Consider the following 21,172-nt stretch of genomic DNA (forward strand, 5'->3'; position numbering starts at 1 on the left):
ACGAAAGCCTTGGGCACGGAGAGTGAGGCACGCACACTCAGAGCGCTCGGCCCGCATGACGGACCGATTGGGACATTATGGATTTATATTTACGCACCGCCTTAATACTAGCTGACCTCTGTTACAACAGCGAATAACATCCTGTGGTAGTCTTAATGCATCACTCGTTTGTATCGCGTTAATGATCGCAAGGTAGTCAAAAGATTAATGGATAAATTTATTGTTACCTCATTAGCAGGGTATAATTCATTTAAAGCTTGTCATTTTATTCTTAAGACACAAATGTAAGATATTCTTAAGAAAAAAATGAGAACTTCTTAAGAAATGTTTGAGAATTGCACTTAGGAACATTCTTACGCACTTCTTATAATTTATCTTAAGAACTTTCTTATTTTTTGTCTTAAGAATGTTTTCGTGAATCCGGCCCCAGGTCCCCGTGGCGGGAAGACACCTGCGGCACATTTCACTCCAGCACGTACATTGTGTATAGAGCACACCCTGCAGTTAGCGATAAATTCTTTAACTGTAGCAGCCAGGAATGGGTGCCACCACTGGTTAAGATTGGAAATGGTTTGTTTGATTCCAACATGTGAGGGGGTGTGTGCTTAAGTGATAAGGGGTTTTATCATACTAGGTGGAATTACTGGTTTACCGTCCGGTCCAACCCAGCCGTTGTTCAAACGTACCGCCCCCTTTTGAAGCCACATAGACTTTTCCTCAGGTGATGCTTTGTGTTGCTCTACTGCTATGTCTGGGTCAGGTAAAATGTTATTGGTACCTTCCTGTTCTGCATCTTGTAACACCATTTGTGTGACGTACCCTGCACCTTGCTTTGCCGCCATGTCGGCTATCCGGTTACCCTGTGCCGCATCTGAGTTACTGTTATCATGACCTTTACATTTTATGATTGCCACCTGCATGGGTTTCAAAATAGCTGCTGCTAATGCTATGATGTCTTCCTGATGTTTAATAGGTTTGTTGTTAGCTGCCATAAAACCACATCTTTTCCACTTAGGTAATTCTGTTACAACTGCACCCACTGCATAGGCAGAGTCACTAAAAAGGTTGATTATTTTTCCTTCTCCCCACTCTAGCGCCTTTGTCATTGCCACAATTTCTGCTCTCTGAGCTGACTGATGTCCCTGTAAAGGTTCTGCTATCAATATTTCAATCTCTTCCTCTTGCAGTGCTGCAATACCTATTCCTGACCTCAGTGTTCCACTCGAATCTCTGAAACAACATCCATCTGAAAACACCATAACTCCCTCTGGAATGATGTGTGTCAACAAATCTGGTCTAATTTTCTCTTCCCTTTCCATGGTCATACAACAGTCATGGGGTTCTCCTTCTGTCCAATATGAGGCCATGTTTAGGCCCTCATGTGTGAAAACCAGATTTGGTTGTGCGAGACAGTTTTCCAACCGTCTTTGTCTCAGAGTGGAAAGTGTAAATGATGCTGAATTAACATAAGCTACTACTGAATGTGCAGTGAGAACTGTTAAACAATGGCCCTGTATTATGTGCCCAACTTTGTCCACAATTTTTGCCAGTCCTGCTGCATATCTGGTACATGGGTGTTCTCTTACCTCAATGTTATCCAGCGAAATGCTGATGTACATAAGAACTCTCCGATTACCCTGATCTTTCTGGAACAACACTCCGTTAACTGTAGTCTTACCCTGTGAAACATCTAGGAAAAATTGCTTGTCATAATCCGGTTTTGCCAACTCTGCTGCCATGGATAAACTGCTCTTCACATCTATGAATGCTTTTTCTGTCTCTGTGTCCCATGCTAACTTTGCTTTTAGTTCCCTTGGCCCTGCCTTCCTAACCATTTCCCTTAGTGGGCGTGTCAACTCTGCATATGCTGGAATATAGTTCCTGCTAAAACCTGCCAAGAAATGATAACATATCTTTTACTGTAGTTGGTTTGGCATGTTGCAAAATTGAGGTTCGATGTTGGCTGGACAATCCTGATCCCTGTGCTGACAAATACTCTTCCTAGAAAAGTAACTTCCCTTCTACATACCTGTAATTTGCTCTTGTTCACTTTGAAGCCTTGTTCATACAGTCTTTTGAGCACTTCATGTGTGGCCTGGATACATTGCTCTGCTGTTTCTGCGGCCAGTAACAAATCATCTACATACTAAATGAGAGTCGTGCCCTCCGGCAAATTCACTCCCTGTAACATATCTTTCAGTGCCTGGTTAAATATCCCAGGGGATAAAATGAATCCCTGCGGAATGCGGGAATATCTTATTTGTCGCCCCCTGTAGGTGAAGGAGAAAATATCTCTTAAGTGCTCTGCAAGGGGTAAACAGAAGAAAGCATTAGCGAGATCGATGCAAGTATACCATGATTGATTTTGAGTGATTTCATTCAGAGAAGTGTATGGGTTTGGAACAGGCAAAGTTGGAGTTTTAATGATTTGATTGATTGTTCTCAAATCATGTGCCATTCTGAATTTTCCTGTGTTTTGTTTTTCCACAGGCAGAATGGGTGTGTTCCAATTGGAATCAGCATACTCTAAAACCCCTGCGGTTAACAAACCTTCAATGGTATCTTTGATACCTTCCTCTGCCTTCGGTTTGTGCTTATATTGAGGCCTCCAAATTGGATCATCACATGTCAGCTCGAACGAAATTTCTGGGTAATTTTTACAAAACCCTACATCTGTGGGACTCTGAGTCCATAACTGGTCGGGCAAACTTTTCTACATTGTTTCAGCATCTTCATGATCACTTTTCTCCCTACCATGCCATCTTGTGAGCCATTCATGTTCCAACACTACAGTGTCTTTTGTTTCCTGTGTGATCAAATAATACCCTGAGCTAGGTGAATATTTTACACCAGGAAGTTGGGTTTCCCTCCAATCTGTTAAGTGTATTCCCTTCTTTACCATTGGTCCTAGATCTTTAGCTTGGTGTTGGGGGTGTACCAATAATGATATATGGGGTGATGCCTCTTCCCTCATTTTATACCATTGTTCCTGTTCGGGGGTAAGTTCTACTATAGCTGCCACTCCCTCCTTGCCTATCACTATTCCTGCCCCACAAATTTCCCAATGTTCTCCTGCGATGTTATCAAATTGTTCTTGGTACCAGTACTCTTGTGTTCTATCGTAAAACAAAGTGACATGCAGTGGATCTATTAGCTGAGTGTATGGCGCTAATGACAATATCCAAGGTTCCCATTGACAGTACAGATCATTCAGGGTGTTACCTGTGTCCCCCAGAAGCACCCTCCCCCAGTAAATGTCAGCTCCCTGTGGAGAGGTGTTTGCAGAAAGTAACCATTGTCCATGTGTTCTCATTGTGGACATGATGGAACAGTTCATGGTGATACCATTTTTCATAGTTACTATAATCCCCTCCGGGCTGCATAGGATTTCAGCTCCAAGTTTCACTAGCAAGTCTCTTCCCAACAAATTTGTCGGTGAGGAATATGACAGCAGAAAAGAGTGAGTCAGTGATTGTTTTTTCATGCACTGCACTGTGAGTTTTTTGGAGAATGGCAGTCTAGTTATAGCCCCGGAAAACCCCCTTACTTCAGTGGTTTCGTCTGAAATAAGATTTTTTGGAAGTTCAAAGTTCAGTGTGGAGTATGTTGCCCCAGTATCCACCAGGAATTCAACAGGACGTGTGTTTACCTCCAAAGTCAGCAAAGGTTCCGCCCTAACCCTGCTGAGGTCGTTCCGTGGGCTGTCTCAGTACCACTCCCTTTCCCCTCCAGTGGACAAAGGGTACTGCGAGTGTGGTCGTGGTGCTTTTTCCACGTTAGGGGCCATGTGTGGGTTATGGCCTCTGCCCCGATATGATCTCTGTTGGGCTCCATTTTCAGGTTGCCGACAATCACGAGTAAAGTGTCCCGGACGACCACAACGGAAACACCCGTCCTGATACTGTACTCTTCCCCTCCCCCTATTGTAATCCCCACCCCTACCTCTATTGGAGTAATACATTGGTCTTTGGGTGGTTCTTTCCCATTTAACATTTGATGGGTCAACTTCCTGTTCTTTGTTATATCTTGGAGGGGCTTTCATCTCCTGAACTACCATTTGTATATCCTTCTTTTTCCCCTTTTCTTCATTTAATTTAGATCTTGCTTCCTGCAACTGTAATTTTAGCAACTGTTTTTTCAATTCCTCTACTTCCCCTACCTTTTCTTTTTCTTTTTCGTTCGCCCTAGACATGTGATGAAGGAAATGTCGTTCCCAAACCTCACATAAAGCACCTGGTAAGTCGGGGTTGGCTTTTATTTCATCCTGTACAGATTTAGGAGTCCCTTCCAATATAGCAGCTCTGAACATTTGTTCCTGTATTCTATCTGAATGTGGATGAGCCCCTGTTTGCTCTTCCCACTCTCCTTTGCATCGACTCAGATATGCTGCTGCTGTTTCTTCCCCTTTTGGAGAAAATTTTATATTGTAAAGGGTGCCTGCTGGTGCTGGGTACAGCTTTCGCAGTGCCTTTCCCCAATCTGATGCAACTCGACAGTATGGATAATCATCATATAATCCTACCGTTCCTGCCTCTCGCTCAATTTCCGTAATCTGTCCTACGGTCAGTACCTGTCCCAATAATGCTCTAAGGTCTCCGATCGCCAACGTATGCCCTTGTGTCAAAGTTATTACCTTCCCTATCCATTTACCCCCACCACTCGTGATATGAGGTAGCTTTGCAAGGATAGCTCCCATGTCTGTGAATGACCATGGTTTGTATTCTACCTTTCCACTTGTCTCCACTAGGGGGCAGATATTAGGTACCCTACGAATGAGATGTAGTTCCCTACATTCCTGTTCATCTTCTTCCTGTTCTTTCTTTGGTGTCTTTATACTGTAGCTATATCTGCTCTCCTCTTTCATCCTCTTACCCACCTTCATTTCTCCTCTGATTTCAACTGGGTATGTTCCCTGTTCTTCGACCTCTATCTGACTCCCAGTCTCGTCCACTGTTATGAATCTGCTACTCAATGTTTCTCCTGGGGTGCTTTGTGCTCCCGGTTGAAATGTCCTTTCCTGTACTACGCTATTCCATTGTTCCCTTAATTCTTTCTCCATAGCTGCCATCTTCTGTTCTGCCTGTGCCGCTTGCTCTCTATGTGTTCTCATCAATTCAGCTGTTTCTCTTGCTATTTCTCTCTCCTCTGTCTCGTTTTCTGTTATTAAATTTAATTTCCCTGATTTTATTTTCCAGCGATTTCCCTCCCGCTGCTCCATGTCCAACACACCCTTTTGTACTTCAAATACTGGCAACTGTGTATGGGGCGGGGCATATGGAGGTGGAGCAGTGGGTGGCAGTGCTGGATATATGGATGCTATTTCCCTCCCCTCTTGAATTTTGTTTGCTTCCTTCTCTTTAAGGTCACTCTTTTTTATTTCCACTTTCTTTTCTGTCTGGTGTCTCTCTTTATCCAACTGTACCAAAGCCACACAACTAACTGCCATACTATGCCACAAATGAAACTCTTCACGTAGTCTCTTCACTTCCTTTTCATGCTTCTTTCTAGCTAGAAGCCCCACTTCCTTTTTGTCCTCTCTCTGAAACTTCCTGTGTGCTTCACTTTCTTAAACAATTACTTGCTCTTTCAAACTTGTCTTCGTCCTATCTTCGTAACCCTTAAGTTGTTTCCATTCTTCATACATTTCTTGTAATTTCTGAGTCTTTTTGAGCTTTTCTCTTTCTTCTAACCCACTCAAAAGCTGTTCTACGGCTGCCTCCCATTGCTCTTTAAGAGTCTTCATGTTATCTTCCACTAAAATATGTCTTACCCTGAATATCTCGTTTATTCTTCCTCTCAATGTTATTTGCTGTCAGTCCTTCTGTAAATACACAAAAATTCTCACAAAATTATTTTCTGTGTTTTCTTAGTCAAACGAAAAACAATCACCTCTTCTTATTAAAATTAAAGTTCACTTTAATATTATTGCCAGACAATAAAATTCAGTATTGTTACTTCTTCTTGAAATGAAAATGTAATAGTATTCAACTCTTGCTTGATGACGGTTAAAAAGGATTCAAGATGTTGTCAAAACTTAAATCAAATTCAATCTGGCAATATGTAACTTCTGTCAGAATTCAAACTACATTCATTATATAAAACTTGTCAAATTAGAAATTTAAAATCTCAAAAATGTAATGATATTTAGGACTTATTAAAAAACAACATCTATCAAAGTTAGTTTCCTCGCTAAACCCATGCAGAAAACACACACAAACTGTTGGGAAAAAGCAGTCATCGCTTAACCAAACAGAAACATGAAGTAAAGCTTCAGTTAATTTGCTTGCAGCTTGCAGATCCAATACGTCGATCGTAAAGGTAATGCCGGTAGATCGCACATACCTTAACTGTGTATGCTGCTCCACGCCTCCACGAGCTTCGGGAAACAGAGCGCAAAATTGTCATTATGGTCTTGGATTAACTGTGAAACATGCTTTGCCTTTCTTCTCAAATGTGTTTTCATAAATCTTACGCTGTCCGCTGCAGCTCAGTCGTCTAACTTCTGAAATTTACCAGGATGCGCATTTTTTCCTTGATGCAGGAACTGATCCACGCTCATGAGAGAGAGAGAGAGAGAGAGAATTTAGAATTTTCAAAAAACCTTTATTACAAATTAAAACATTTTCATAACCTCAAATCAGAAAAAACAAAGGGGGGAAAAAAAATATATATAGTAACGGAAATAACAAAAATAAGCCAACATAGGAGCAAAGACCAAATCATCTTCAATAACCAGACACAGAGCTCCTCCATAATACCAAATCAATTCAAAAGAAAGAAGATCATTCATTGCTTTTAAGTATCTAAAACCAATAAGGATTCTAGATTTAACTTATTTTAAAAACTGCTAATATATCATGGCTTCCAGGTCTGTCAACGTTGCTGTGGTTTTTCGACAGCTGTAATATGAAGGGTAGAGTGAAAAAAAATGTTTAAGTGTTTTGAACATCCCAATCTGTTCGTTTACTTAGTATTTTATTCATGTTTTCGAGTTAAAAAATAATTCTTAAATCAAGATACATTTACTTAATAAGCAAAGTGGCTTAGAATTTAAGTCTTGTTTACTGAAATAAATTCTAAAATGTAATAGGTTAAGGCTTAAAACAAGTAAAAATATCTGCCAGTGGGGTAAGAAAAATAAACCTAAATTGAGTTTATTATTGAATTAAGTTGAAACTAGAATTAAGTTTATTTTTCTTACCCCGCTGGCAGATATTTTTTACTTGTTTTAAATATAAACCTGTTGATTTTTATAATTTATTTCAATTATTACAAAGTATACGATCTGATTTTTTAATCGCGGTGTTTGTTTTATTCCTCGTTTCTTTTCCGTGGCATTTGCTTTATTTATTTTTTTATCTTGTTGCATTTAAATGCACATTTGATTTGTTGCCACATTATTCTGTGTTAATGTATTTTTTTAACATGTTTATAAACAAAAAGTGCGTTATTATAATTAATTATATGGCTGTGAATTCCCAGCAAACACAAAACGCTTTTATAACAATTTTCTATTACAATACATAATATCTTAAGCCACTTTGCTTACCAAGTAAATGTATCTCCATTTAAGAATTGTCAGATATTCACAAGAAAACAAGACAAAAACAGTAAGTAAGATATTCATTTACTTTTTTCTTTCAAACATGAATTTACAGACGGCTGGAAATTTTAAATAAAATAACTAGACATACATATTCGGGTCTGCTCCCGTTTGCTGTGATGACGGGGACTTAGTTCAAAGCACATTTTGAGGAATACTTACACATTTTACTTCTTATTTTTTTGGAATTAATTATTATTTATTTTCAATTACAAAGTATGCGATCTGATTTTTTTAATCGCGGTGTTTGTTTTATTCCTCGTTTCTTTTCCGTGCATTTGCTTTATTTATTTATTTTTGCTTGTTGCATTTAAATGCACATTTGATTTGTTGCCACATTATTCTGTGTTAATGTATTTTTTAACATGTTTATCAACAAAAAGTGCGTTATTATAATTAATTATATAGCTGTGAAATATATACAAGAATTCCCAGCAAAAACAAAACGTTTTTATAACAATTTTCTATTACAATACATAATATCTTAAGCCACTTTGCTTACCAAGTAAATGTATCTCCATTTAAGAATTGTCAGATATTCACTAGAAAACAAGACAAAAACAGTAAGTAAGATATTCATTTACTTTTTTCTTTCAAACATGAATTTACAGACGGCTGGAAATTTTTAATAAAATAACTAGACATACCTATTCGGGTCTGCTCCCGTTTGCTGTGATGACGGGGGACTTAGTCCAAAGCACATTTTGAGGAATACTTACACATTTTACTTCTTATTTCTTTGAAATTAATTATTATTTATTTTTAATTACAAAGTATGCGATCTGATTTTTTTAATCGCGGTGTGTGTTTTATTCCTCGTTTCTTTAGCTCACACAACATTCTACCAAAAAACAGCAGATCATTTTCTACTAGATAACTCCATACACTATGGATTAAAAATGTCCCGACTGCGAACCTGATAAAACCCAGGTAAAAAGCAAATACAAATAAACCATTTTGATTTAGCAAAAGTTTACAAATAAATGCACTCCCTGCACACAACAAGCACGTCTAGTTACCATTCATTTTTTGCGTGATTTAAGTTTCGTCGCATACATTTTGGAAGGCACACGATAAAAACAAAATAAGGCTTTTAATGTATGCAGACTTCATTCTCCGTTGAGGGCTTATCAATCATAATAAACGCTGTTAACTCTTCTCATTGAATGGTCTAAATCCAATGCTGGTAAAGAAATCAAATGTGCATTTCAACGCAACAAGCAAGCCGTAAAGCAATGGATGCAGGCAAACAAACGAGGAATAGCACATACACCACGATTAGATCATCGGGTCTCATACTTTGGAATTAATAAGAAATAATTATTCAGTCTAAAGAAATAAGAAGTAAAATGTCTAAGTATTTCTCCAAATGTGCAGACTCATTACAATAAACGGGAGCAGACACGAATAGTTATGTATGTCTCGTTATTTTATTTAAAATTGACAGCTGTCTAACATATGATATATTTTGATAATAGGTAATGCTAAAAAAATAATATAACACCAATCGACAATATATGTTATTGTTATTTTTACAAGTAAATTCATGTGTAGGAGAAAACAAAGCAGCTGTCAGTCCATACTATATTGAGTGGCCATCGTAGTGGTGCAACCTGAACGATGTTTTCCCTACTTCCGGTCAAAGGCGCCATTTTGTGAAATAGGCATATAGGTGACGCTGGAGCACGCGGCCATTGTCTCTGTTCAACAAAGCAAGTGTATATATACACATACGCATATTTTTCCTCAATCAATCACCGAATACAAGGTGCAATTCGATGCCAACTGGCCCTTCTCTCTGGTTTCATGTTTGTAAGGAAAATTAAGGGGGAAATTACGATAGCATTTCAGCCAAACATTCATTCGTGCCACGCTGCTTTTCTTTGAACGAAAAAAAAAAACCCTCTGCTCCCCCTACAGAATTTCTTCTCCTGTTATTTTATGCTTAAAACAAGCAAATAAATCTGCCTACAGGGTAAGAAAACATTTGTGAACTTTTCCCATAAACACTTAATTCAAGAAAAATTGTCCCACCCCACTGGCCATTTTTTATCCACAATACACATTCGATGTCTGCACGCACCATTGTCTTTGTTCAACGCAAACAATTCTGTTGCGTTTTTCTTTGAACGAAGTGCTCCGCCTAGATAATTTGACCCATATTCACATGGGTTTGTTTCTCGTTTTTTCTTTGAGAACAATCTATATAGCGCTTTCCACAATCGTTTTGGTGTTAGCTTTACGTAAAATAGAAACACAGAAAAGTACTGAGCGATGGATAAACCACGAAGCGGAACTTATTATGGACCACGGATTGGCAAACAAACTGGCAACCACGCACAAAAGAAGCAAACTCTGGTTTTAAACTCACCGTTAATTTGCTCGCTGAATGCTTTTTGCATGCACATACAAAACTGAACAAAACTGATATACTGAACAAAATAGGCCCCAAAATTGAGGAACACCAGTTGTTTAGTTAAACTGATTGAATAGCACTTTGCTTCCTATTTGTTAAATATGAAATGAGACAATAAATTACAAATTACATTTCAATGCCTGCAGCGTGTTCATGTCCACACCACAAATAAAACCGTGACACCCTTTTTTTTTTTTGGTTTAAAGTTTGAAAGTTTCAAACCTACGCAACACTCTAAAGACAAATGCTCCTAAATAGTAACAAATAAGGGTTCTTCAGCTTGTAACCATAGCAGAACCCGTTTTTTTGGTACTATATAGAACCTTTTTATACGGTTCTATAAAGAATCTTGCCTTGAAAAGTGCTCACCTCAGTGGTGCTATAAAGAACGATTAATTTATCAGCTGTCAGGAGTGACATTTTTGTTATTTATCCACTTTCTAATGTATAGCACTTGATAAGAATTAACAGTTTAAAAACAGAAATGCAAGACATCAGAAAATACATTTATTTTTTACTTTCATAACATGAGAGGTGTCATACAATAACAAATATGTGCTTTAAAATCACATTCCTAAGTTAAAAATATACATAAAAATAGATATATGGATCATTACACAAATCACTACTCAAAGGAAATATTCAATTCAATTTTTTCAATTCAATTTTATTTATATAGCGCTTTTCACAAAAGTCAATTGTTTCAAAGCAGCTTTACATAAATAGAAGCAGTGAAAAGCACAGAAAACGACAGATAGCACAACAGAATACATGATAGCATGAGCAGTTAAATTTGCTGCGGCTATGACTCAATATTATAATTGCACGTATTACTAAAGCAACGTATAGAAGAGGAAGCTAGGTAAAGCCCAAAAAGGCTGCCTCCCCGGGGTGAAAAACCCCCTAGGAGAAAAAAAACCCCCAAAAAAATATGTTAAATAACTGCTTCAATATTAATTAACAATAACATTTGGCCAAGGCAGTCCTTGTAAATAGACATAAAAATAGACAAATAAAATCATGACATATATGCCATAGAGCCTGAGATAGAGAAAAATAATAAGGAATTCTGCTTTTACTACCATCTCAGAAATATTGCCAGAATTGGAGGTTTTGTCTCAAGACAGGACTTAGAGAAACTTGTTCATGCTTTCATCACCAGCAGGGCCGATTATTGCAATGGACAATGGATTAAAAAAGTACTGTTACTTGTTTAAAAACCACTTCATGGCTACGGGCCGAAATACATGACAGATATGCTAATCGAATATGAAACCGATTACTCGGATCAATAGGATCAGGTCATTTAGAAAAAACAAGGGTTCACTCAAAACAAGGTGCATCAGCATTTAGTTATTATCAGCTTTCAGAAGAGATCAGATGTGCTTCAACAGTAGACACTTTTAAATCTAGATTAAAAACACATCAGTTTAACTTTGCATTTACTGAATGATTTAAAACAGTACGAATAAAACAGTACAAAAGAATAAAACAGTATGAACCTTACCTGTTATAAAGGGAATGAAGCTTACGGTATGGTGCTTACCTGCAGAAATAAATAAAGTACAATAAGAACACACAGAACTTCAATTTTCAAAATTATTTTAACAATAAATGATGATTATTTTACTGGTTTACCTGTTTGCGATTACCACAGAATCCCGTCACCTGGCTGCGGTCTTCATTTGGTGAACGGTTCTCCACTCATAATTGACCTATACAAGAAATAGAAAAGAATAATAAGCAATTCTGCTTTTACATGTAGATGTGTGCCCCAAGAACACAGACACACCGGCTCCAAAAAGTTTAAACAGTACACATTTCTGTTATTTTAATGTGGCAAATGTGTCAGCTTTAAAAGAAGCATACATTACCTTTTAAAGAGGATGCGCACTGCGTGAAATACCTTTACTCCCAGCATAAGCAAGCAATTTTCAAAATGCTTTTAAAAGTAATGGTGATTATTTTACTTGTTTAACTGTTTGTGATTACCATGGAATCATGTCACCATCATTTTTAAGCTTGTAAAGCAAATAATGAAATATTGACTTAGTAGGAAAAAATATTTTGGAAGTATCGTGATAAATGATGAAGAAAATATTTTGCAAAGTGATGGTTAGCACACGGTTGATGGTACCTAATAAATTCCATCATATTTTTTTTATTCCTACTATGGAAGTCAATGGTGACTATCTGCTGTGGGTTTACCATCATTCCTCAAAATACCTTCTTTTGTGTTACTCAGAAAAAAACTAATCCTCGTGTTGTTGTAAGCCTGTATGCATGAGTAAATGATGACAGAACTATCATCATAAATTGAAATATCCCTTTAAACTGTATTTCCCCCCCTTAAACTTAAACTTATTTTCTTACAGCAAGTCATTTAGGTAATCAAGAAAATACTTTACCCGTTGTCTTTGTGAGTTAAACAAATACAGCTACGCTTCCAGGTCTGTCGACGTTGCTGTGGTTTTTCGACAGCTGTAGTATGAAGGGTAGCGAATGAATGAATACATTGCAAAAAATCATTTCTTACTTGTTATTTCGAACTGTTTTCACTGTACAAATATCTAGAAAGTCTTAAAATAAGATGCATTTTTTGATGAGCAAAATGCCCTAAGAAAATAAGCCTAGCCTTTAGGGAGAAAAAAACTCAAAATTTAAGCGAATTTGGGCTTAAAACAAGCAAATAAATCTGCCAAAGGGGTAAGAAACAAATCTAGATATAAACACTTAATTCAAGAAAAATTGTCGTAGCCCATTGGCAGATTTGTTGGCTTGTTTAATGTACATGGATGTACAATATTTCAATTTGTCTTGTATTTATTAGCATTTTGTATTGCCCAACGCTGTCTATGTTGTTTAACTGTTGTCATTTTCTTATAAAAGCCTTTATAATTTATTAGTTTGGATGATTGCCATTCCCGAGAACCTCTTATATTGGAAGGAAAAGAATCATCTAAGCATTATTTTGTTGACTGTCTCTTAGACATGTAGCCGTTTGATTGTGGTTCTATTCAATGGCTAGTCTATTCTTTTGGAATGGTCAAACGTCTATTAGATTTTCACTGACAGCCCAAATTAAGCCTTGTTTTAGCCTAGACACATATTCGCTGTCTATTAGAAATTATGTAGTCGTTAAATAGCCGCCTTTTTGATGACTAATGTATTCTTGGGCCGTGGTTAGACGTCTCTTGGACAAAAGAATCTATTTTTAACACAAAGGTCAGGGGAGAGCGCGAACGCAGTCCCCCACTATCAGAAATTTTGCAGTCGAGATTCCCACATTTGGGGAATTCGCAAAGGGTCAGCACAACCGGAGTGCAATGGCTGAGCCTCGCCCTGGGTGAACCACCTTCATGATCATGGTGTCTCCCCTGCCAGGTAAGTATGAGCGACACCCTTTGAGGCCAGACGGACGCATCTTCCTGTGACCGATCACATCGACGGCGCCCCCGAAGGCCATCCGACTAACATTTCATTACTGTGTGTGACCAGGTGGAAAGCGCACGAAGCCACGTCTGAGACCAAACATTCTTCGAGATCTACCCTATTTTTATTCCGTTTCCAGCCCGGTTGAACCGTGTAGAGTGAAATATGTGAAACAATTTAAATCAAATGGATTTAAATTGCGCATTCAAATATATGGTTTCGTTATTACAAAGTATCTTTACGTGGAATAGAAACAAATAAATGTACAGAGCAATCAAGAAACAACGAAAGCATAGCAATTTTAGAACGTGGATAAATAAAAACACAGGGCTCAATGACTTACCCGTTGTCGTTGTGAGTTAAACAAGTACAGCTATGCCTCCAGGTCTGTCGACGTTGCTGTGGTTTTTCGACAGCTGTAGTATGAAGGGTAGTGAAAAAAAGTTTTCAGGTGTTTTTAACATTCCAATCGGCCTCTTTCGCTTTTGTTGCACCTTCAGCTGTGTCGAGGATGTTTAATTCGTCCTCGGATCACCACCACAAACTTGTAAAGAAAATAATTAAATACATTACAAAAACATTTCTTTGTCAGCGTGTTCATTTCCACGCAAGCTTTTCGTTAAACCAATAAAGCCAACGAAAACACAGCAATTTTAAAACACACGGATTAGAAAAAACACCGTCATTCACGCACAGAAGAAGCAAATTCTTTTTTTATACTTGACTTATTTGTCCCCGAGAAGGGGAGCGCACCATTCATGGAAACACTGCAATACCACGTTGATGCATGGAGTGGAAGGAGCAAGCTCCGCTTCCATTTCCGAAGGTCAAAAATCCATTTAACATATAGTCCCCGGATAGGAGACGTATCAGACATTAAACTGATAAGAACAGATACTACACTTGATCTTAGCCAAAAGGCCGAGAAGCGATACCGGAATAGACGCAGCCAAAGGGGGAGCCGGCGAAGGCGCTGGCTTTTGGGGTGGAGGCTAGCGGGCATTTAACTCTATACGTTCTCATTGTATAACCCAGAGGTAGAACGTTGAGCTAGCAGATCAGAAGTTCATTTTTTCTAAACCCATGCAGAAAACACACACACAAAAAAGCAGTCATCGCTTAACCAAACAGAAACATGAAGTAAAGCTTCAGTTAATTTGCTTGCAGCTTGCAGATCCAATACGTCGATCGTAAAGGTAATGCCGGTAGATCGCACATACCTTAACTGTGTATGCTGCTCCACGCCTCCACGAGCTTCGGGAAACAGAGCGCAAAATTGTCATTATGGTCTTGGATCAGAGGTGGGTAGAGTACCCAAAATCTGTACTCAAGTAAAAGTACAAGTACTTATACAAAAATGTACTCAAGTAAAAGTAAAAGTATCAATCTAATTATTTACTTGAGTAAGAGTAAAAAAGTATTAGATGAAAAAACTACTCAAGTAGTTAGTTACTCGTTACTTCCGATCTGATAGAGAAGTGGCGCAAAAGCACTGAATTTCAGACTACTTGAAATCTCAAACACACACAGATGTTTTTCTGACGGTTAACTCTGTATTTATTTTCATGTTCACAACACAAACTTGTCAGCATCTGCCTTTAAACATGCAAACAGTAAACAAAAAAGAATGTGTGTGTATGTTTGTTATCATGTTTTTATATGAATATGTTATTTTCATTGCCATTAAAGTGCAATTACTGAACATAAACAGGAGCTTAATAAAAATTATCATTTTAGAATTTCATATGGAACTTCTGTTTGGGCAAATCAACTATACATTAAGTTTAATATATAATACATGTTTCTTTAAAATCAAACGTTATTCTTTTATTTTTATTCATTCATTCTTTAGGAACTAGGCTATTTAAATAAAATACAATCCCGTTTTTATTTGAATGTATTTTCTACACATTAGTGAGGTGTCCGGATTTGTGTATAAATGCAAGATGTCCTTACATTTTGCTGTTCAGTTTGTTTAGTTGTGGGGAAATTATACGAAAATGTGCAGATGAACGTGCTGTTTGTATGGTTTAACTTACACTAGGTTTTGTCATCGCTTGCACAAGAGTGCATTATGGCAAAAAAACTCGGACAGTGTGTCACATAATAGTGTTTAAATAGACATTACTGACACTTACCAGGTTGGAGCTTGAATTCCTGTACGCTGATATGTCACCTCGTTTATTGAACAAAGCCGCCATGCATGATCTGCCTCCGATATCTCGCACAACGCACACGCGCCCTCATCTGCTTCTCCTATCATCTGGGCGCGGTCGCGCGCGCTAAAGGGTGACACAGCCTGTCTCGCGAAACTTTCAAACACGCCCTATAAACTTTAAAAATATATATATATTCATTAATTATTACCATTTGAAAGTAGCGCAGTAACGCCGCCGAATGTAGCGAAGTAAAAGTACAGTTTTCTCACTAGAAATGTACTTGAGTAAGAGTAAAAAGTACCCATCCTTAAATTTACTCTAAAAGTACTAGTTACACAAAAAATGTACTCAAGTACATGTAACGAAGTAAATGTAATTCGTTACTACCCACCTCTGTCTTGGATTAACTGTGAAACATGCTTTGCCTTTCTTCTCAAATGTGTTTTCATAAATCTTACGCTGTCCGCTGCAGCTCAGTCGTCTAACTTCTGAAATTTACCAGGATGCGCATTTTTTCCTTGATGCAGGAACTGATCCACGCTCATGAGAGAGAGAGAGAGAGAGAGAGAGAGAGAGAGAATTTAGAATTTTCAAAAAACCTTTATTACAAATTAAAACATTTTCATAACCTCAAATCAGAAAAAACAAAGGGGAAAAAAAAATATATATATAGTAACGGAAATAACAAAAAATAAGCCAACATAGGAGCAAAGACCAAATCATCTTCAATAACCAGACACAGAGCTCCTCCATAATACCAAATCAATTCAAAAGAAAGAAGATCATTCATTGCTTTTAAGTATCTAAAACCAATAAGGATTCTAGATTTAACTTATTTTAAAAACTGCTAATATATCATGGCTTCCAGGTCTGTCAACGTTGCTGTGGTTTTTCGACAGCTGTAATATGACGGGTAGAGTGAAAAAAAAATGTTTAAGTGTTTTGAACATCCCAATCTGTTCGTTTACTTAGTATTTTATTCATGTTTTCGAGTTAAAAAATAATTCTTAAATCAAGATACATTTACTTAATAAGCAAAGTGGCTTAGAATTTAAGTCTTGTTTACTGAAATAAATTCTAAAATGTAATAGGTTAAGGCTTAAAACAAGTAAAAATATCTGCCAGTGGGGTAAGAAAAATAAACCTAAATTGAGTTTATTATTGAATTAAGCTGAAACTAGAATTAAGTTTATTTTTCTTACCCCGCTGGCAGATATTTTTTACTTGTTTTAAATATAAACCTGTTGATTTTTATAATTTATTTCAATTATTAAAAAGTATACGATCTGATTTTTTAATCGCGGTGTTTGTTTTATTCCTCGTTTCTTTTCCGTGCATTTGCTTTATTTATTTATTTTTGCTTGTTGCATTTAAATGCACGTTTGATTTGTTGCCACATTATTCTGTGTTAATGTATTTTTTAACATGTTTATAAACAAAAAGTGCGTTATTATAATTAATTATATGGCTGTGAATTCCCAGCAAACACAAAACGCTTTTATAACAATGTTCTATTACAATACATAATATCTTACGCCACTTTGCTTACCAAGTAAATGTATCTCCATTTAAGAATTGTCAGATATTCACAAGAAAACAAGACAAAAACAGTAAGTAAGATATTCATTTACTTTTTTCTTTCAAACATGAATTTACAGACGGCTGGAAATTTTAAATAAAATAACTAGACATACCTATTCGGGTCTGCTCCCGTTTGCTGTGATGACGGGGACTTAGTCCAAAGCACATTTTGAGGAATACTTACACATTTTACTTCTTATTTCTTTGGAATTAATTATTATTTATTTTCAATTACAAAGTATGCGATCTGATTTTTTTAATCGCGGTGTTTGTTTTATTCCTCGTTTCTTTTCCATGCATTTGCTTTATTTATTTATTTTCTGCTTGTTGCATTTAAATGCACATTTGATTTGTTGCCACATTATTCTGTGTTAATGTATTTTTTAACATGTTTATCAACAAAAAGTGCGTTATTATAATTAATTATATAGCTGTGAAATATATACAAGAATTCCCAGCAAAAACAAAACGTTTTTGTAACAATTTTCTATTACAATACATAATATCTTAAGCCACTTTGCTTACCAAGTAAATGTATCTCCATTTAAGAATTGTCAGATATTCACTAGAAAACAAGACAAAAACAGTAAGTAAGATATTCATTTACTTTTTTCTTTCAAACATGAATTTACAGACGGCTGGAAATGTTTAATAAAATAACTAGACATACCTATTCGGGTCTGCTCCCGTTTGCTGTGATGACGGGGGACTTAGTCCAAAGCACATTTTGAGGAATACTTACACATTTTACTTCTTATTTCTTTGAAATTAATTATTATTTATTTTTAATTACAAAGTATGCGATCTGATTTTTTTAATCGCGGTGTGTGTTTTATTCCTCGTTTCTTTAGCTCACACAACATTCTACCAAAAAAACAGCAGATCATTTTCTACTAGATAACTCCATACACTATGGATTAAAAATGTCCCGACTGCGAACCTGATAAAACCCAGGTAAAAAGCAAATACAAATAAACCATTTTGATTTAGCAAAAGTTTACAAATAAATGCACTCCCTGCACACAACAAGCACGTCTAGTTACCATTCATTTTTTGCGTGATTTAAGTTTCGTCGCATACATTTTGGAAGGCACACGATAAAAACAAAATAAGGCTTTTAATGTATGCAGACTTCATTCTCCGTTGAGGGCTTATCAATCATAATAAACGCTGTTAACTCTTCTCATTGAATGGTCTAAATCCAATGCTGGTAAAGAAATCAAATGTGCATTTCAACGCAACAAGCAAGCCGTAAAGCAATGGATGCAGGCAAACAAACGAGGAATAGCACATGCACCACGATTAGATCATCGGGTCTCATACTTTGGAATTAATAAGAAATAATTATTCAGTCTAAAGAAATAAGAAGTAAAATGTCTAAGTATTTCTCCAAATGTGCAGACTCATTACAATAAACGGGAGCAGACACGAATAGTTATGTATGTCTCGTTATTTTATTTAAAATTGACAGCTGTCTAACATATGATATATTTTGATAATACGTAATGCTAAAAAAATAATATAACACCAATCGACAATATATGTTATTGTTATTTTTACAAGTAAATTCATGTGTAGGAGAAAACAAAGCAGCTGTCAGTCCATACTATATTGAGTGGCCATCGTAGTGGTGCAACCTGAACGATGTTTTCCCTACTTCCGGTCAAAGGCGCCATTTTGTGAAATAGGCATATAGGTGACGCTGGAGCACGCGCGGCCATTGTCTCTGTTCAACAAAGCAAGTGTATATATACACATACGCATATTTTTCCTCAATCAATCACCGAATACAAGGTGCAATTCGATGCCAACTGGCCCTTCTCTCTGGTTTCATGTTTGTAAGGAAAATTAAGGGGGAAATTACGATAGCATTTCAGCCAAACATTCATTCGTGCCACGCTGCTTTTCTTTGAACGAAAAAAAAAAACCCTCTGCTCCCCCTACACAATTTCTTCTCCTGTTATTTTATGCTTAAAACAAGCAAATAAATCTGCCTACAGGGTAAGAAAAAATTTGTGAACTTTTCCCATAAACACTTAATTCAAGAAAAATTGTCCCACCCCACTGGCCATTTTTTATCCACAATACACATTCGATGTCTGCACGCACCATTGTCTTTGTTCAACGCAAACAATTCTGTTGCGTTTTTCTTTGAACGAAGTGCTCCGCCTAGATAATTTGACCCATATTCACATGGGTTTGTTTCTCGTTTTTTCTTTGAGAACAATCTATATAGCGCTTTCCACAATCGTTTTGGTGTTAGCTTTACGTAAAATAGAAACACAGAAAAGTACTGAGCGATGGAGAAACCACGAAGCGGAACTTATTATGGACCACGGATTGGCAAACAAACTGGCAACCACGCACAAAAGAAGCAAACTCTGGTTTTAAACTCACCTTATTTGTCCCCGGAAAACGCCAGAGTCGATGCACGGAGTGGACGTAGCAAGCCTCGCTTCCATAGCCGAAGGTCAAAAATCCATTTAAACGTGTAGTCCCCGGTGTCCACTCGATCTTACACAAAAAGCCGAGAAGCGATACCGCAATGGCATCCGGAGAAGGCGCTGGCTGTCGGGATGGAGGTTAGCGGGTCAGAGGTCCGGCACTGAAGGTCTGCGTTCATTACTCACCGTGTGCATTTCACTCTATACTTGTAAAAAAACCATACAAATACATACAGAAACAGTTATCACTCATACAAAAAGAAACACGAAGGTAAAGCTTCAGTTAATTTGCTCGCTGAATGCTTTTTGCATGCACATACAAAACTGAACAAAACTGATATACTGAACAACATAGGCCCCAAAATTGAGGAACACCAGTTGTTTAGTTAAACTGATTGAATAGCACTTTGCTTCCTATTTGTTAAATATGAAATGAGACAATAAATTACAAATTACATTTCAATGCCTGCAGCGTGTTCATGTCCACACCACAAATAAAACCGTGTGACCCTTTTTTTTTTTTTGGTTAAAAGTTTGAAAGTTTCGAACCTACGCAACACTCTAAAGACAAATGCTCCTAAATAGTAACAAATAAGGGTTCTTCAGCTTGTAACCATAGCAGAACCCGTTTTTTTTTTTGTACTATATAGAACCTTTTTATACGGTTCTATAAAGAATCTTGCCTTGAAAAGTGCTCACCTCAGTGGTGCTATAAAGAACGATTAATTTATCAGCTGTCAGGAGTGACATTTTTGTTATTTATCCACTTTCTAATGTATAGCACTTGATAAGGATTAACAGTTTAAAAACAGAAATGCAAGACATCAGAAAATACATTTATTTTTTACTTTCATAACATGAGAGGTGTCATACAATAACAAATATGTGCTTTAAAATCACATTCCTAAGTTAAAAATATACATAAAAATAGATATATGGATCATTACACAAATCACTACTCAAAGGAAATATGTTAAATAACTGCTTCAATATTAATTAACAATAACATTTGGCCAAGGCAGTCCTTGTAAATAGACATATAAATAGACAAATAAAATCATGACATATATGCCATAGAGCCTGAGATAGAGAAAAATAATAAGGAATTCTGCTTTTACTACCATCTCAGAAATATTGCCAGAATTGGAGGTTTTGTCTCAAGACAGGACTTAGAGAAACTTGTTCATGCTTTCATCACCAGCAGGGCCGATTATTGCAATGGACAATGGATTAAAAAAGTACTGTTACTTGTTTAAAAACCACTTCATGGCTACGGGCCGAAATACATGACAGATATGCTAATCGAATATGAAACCGATTACTCGGATCAATAGGATCAGGTCATTTAGAAAAAACAAGGGTTCACTCAAAACAAGGTGCATCAGCATTTAGTTATTATCAGCTTTCAGAAGAGATCAGATGTGCTTCAACAGTAGACACTTTTAAATCTAGATTAAAAACACATCAGTTTAACTTTGCATTTACTGAATGATTTAAAACAGTACGAATAAAACAGTACAAAAGAATAAAACAGTAT

At 36.8% G+C, this 21,172-nt stretch overlaps 2 non-coding genes across 2 annotated transcripts; both read right to left on the reverse strand.

The window, feature by feature from the left end:
- Positions 1 to 13,246: 13,246 nt before the first annotated feature.
- LOC135752869 (U1 spliceosomal RNA) lies at positions 13,247 to 13,411 on the reverse strand. Its single transcript, XR_010533358.1, has one exon. It is a non-coding gene; the product is annotated as a U1 spliceosomal RNA (small nuclear RNA).
- Positions 13,412 to 14,193: 782 nt separating this feature from the next.
- LOC135752886 (U2 spliceosomal RNA) lies at positions 14,194 to 14,384 on the reverse strand. The gene has a single exon (XR_010533372.1). It is a non-coding gene; the product is annotated as a U2 spliceosomal RNA (small nuclear RNA).
- Positions 14,385 to 21,172: the final 6,788 nt, after the last annotated feature.

The sequence above is a fragment of the Paramisgurnus dabryanus genome, chromosome 9 (genome assembly GCF_030506205.2).
Source record: "Paramisgurnus dabryanus chromosome 9, PD_genome_1.1, whole genome shotgun sequence".
Taxonomy (NCBI): domain Eukaryota; kingdom Metazoa; phylum Chordata; class Actinopteri; order Cypriniformes; family Cobitidae; genus Paramisgurnus; species Paramisgurnus dabryanus.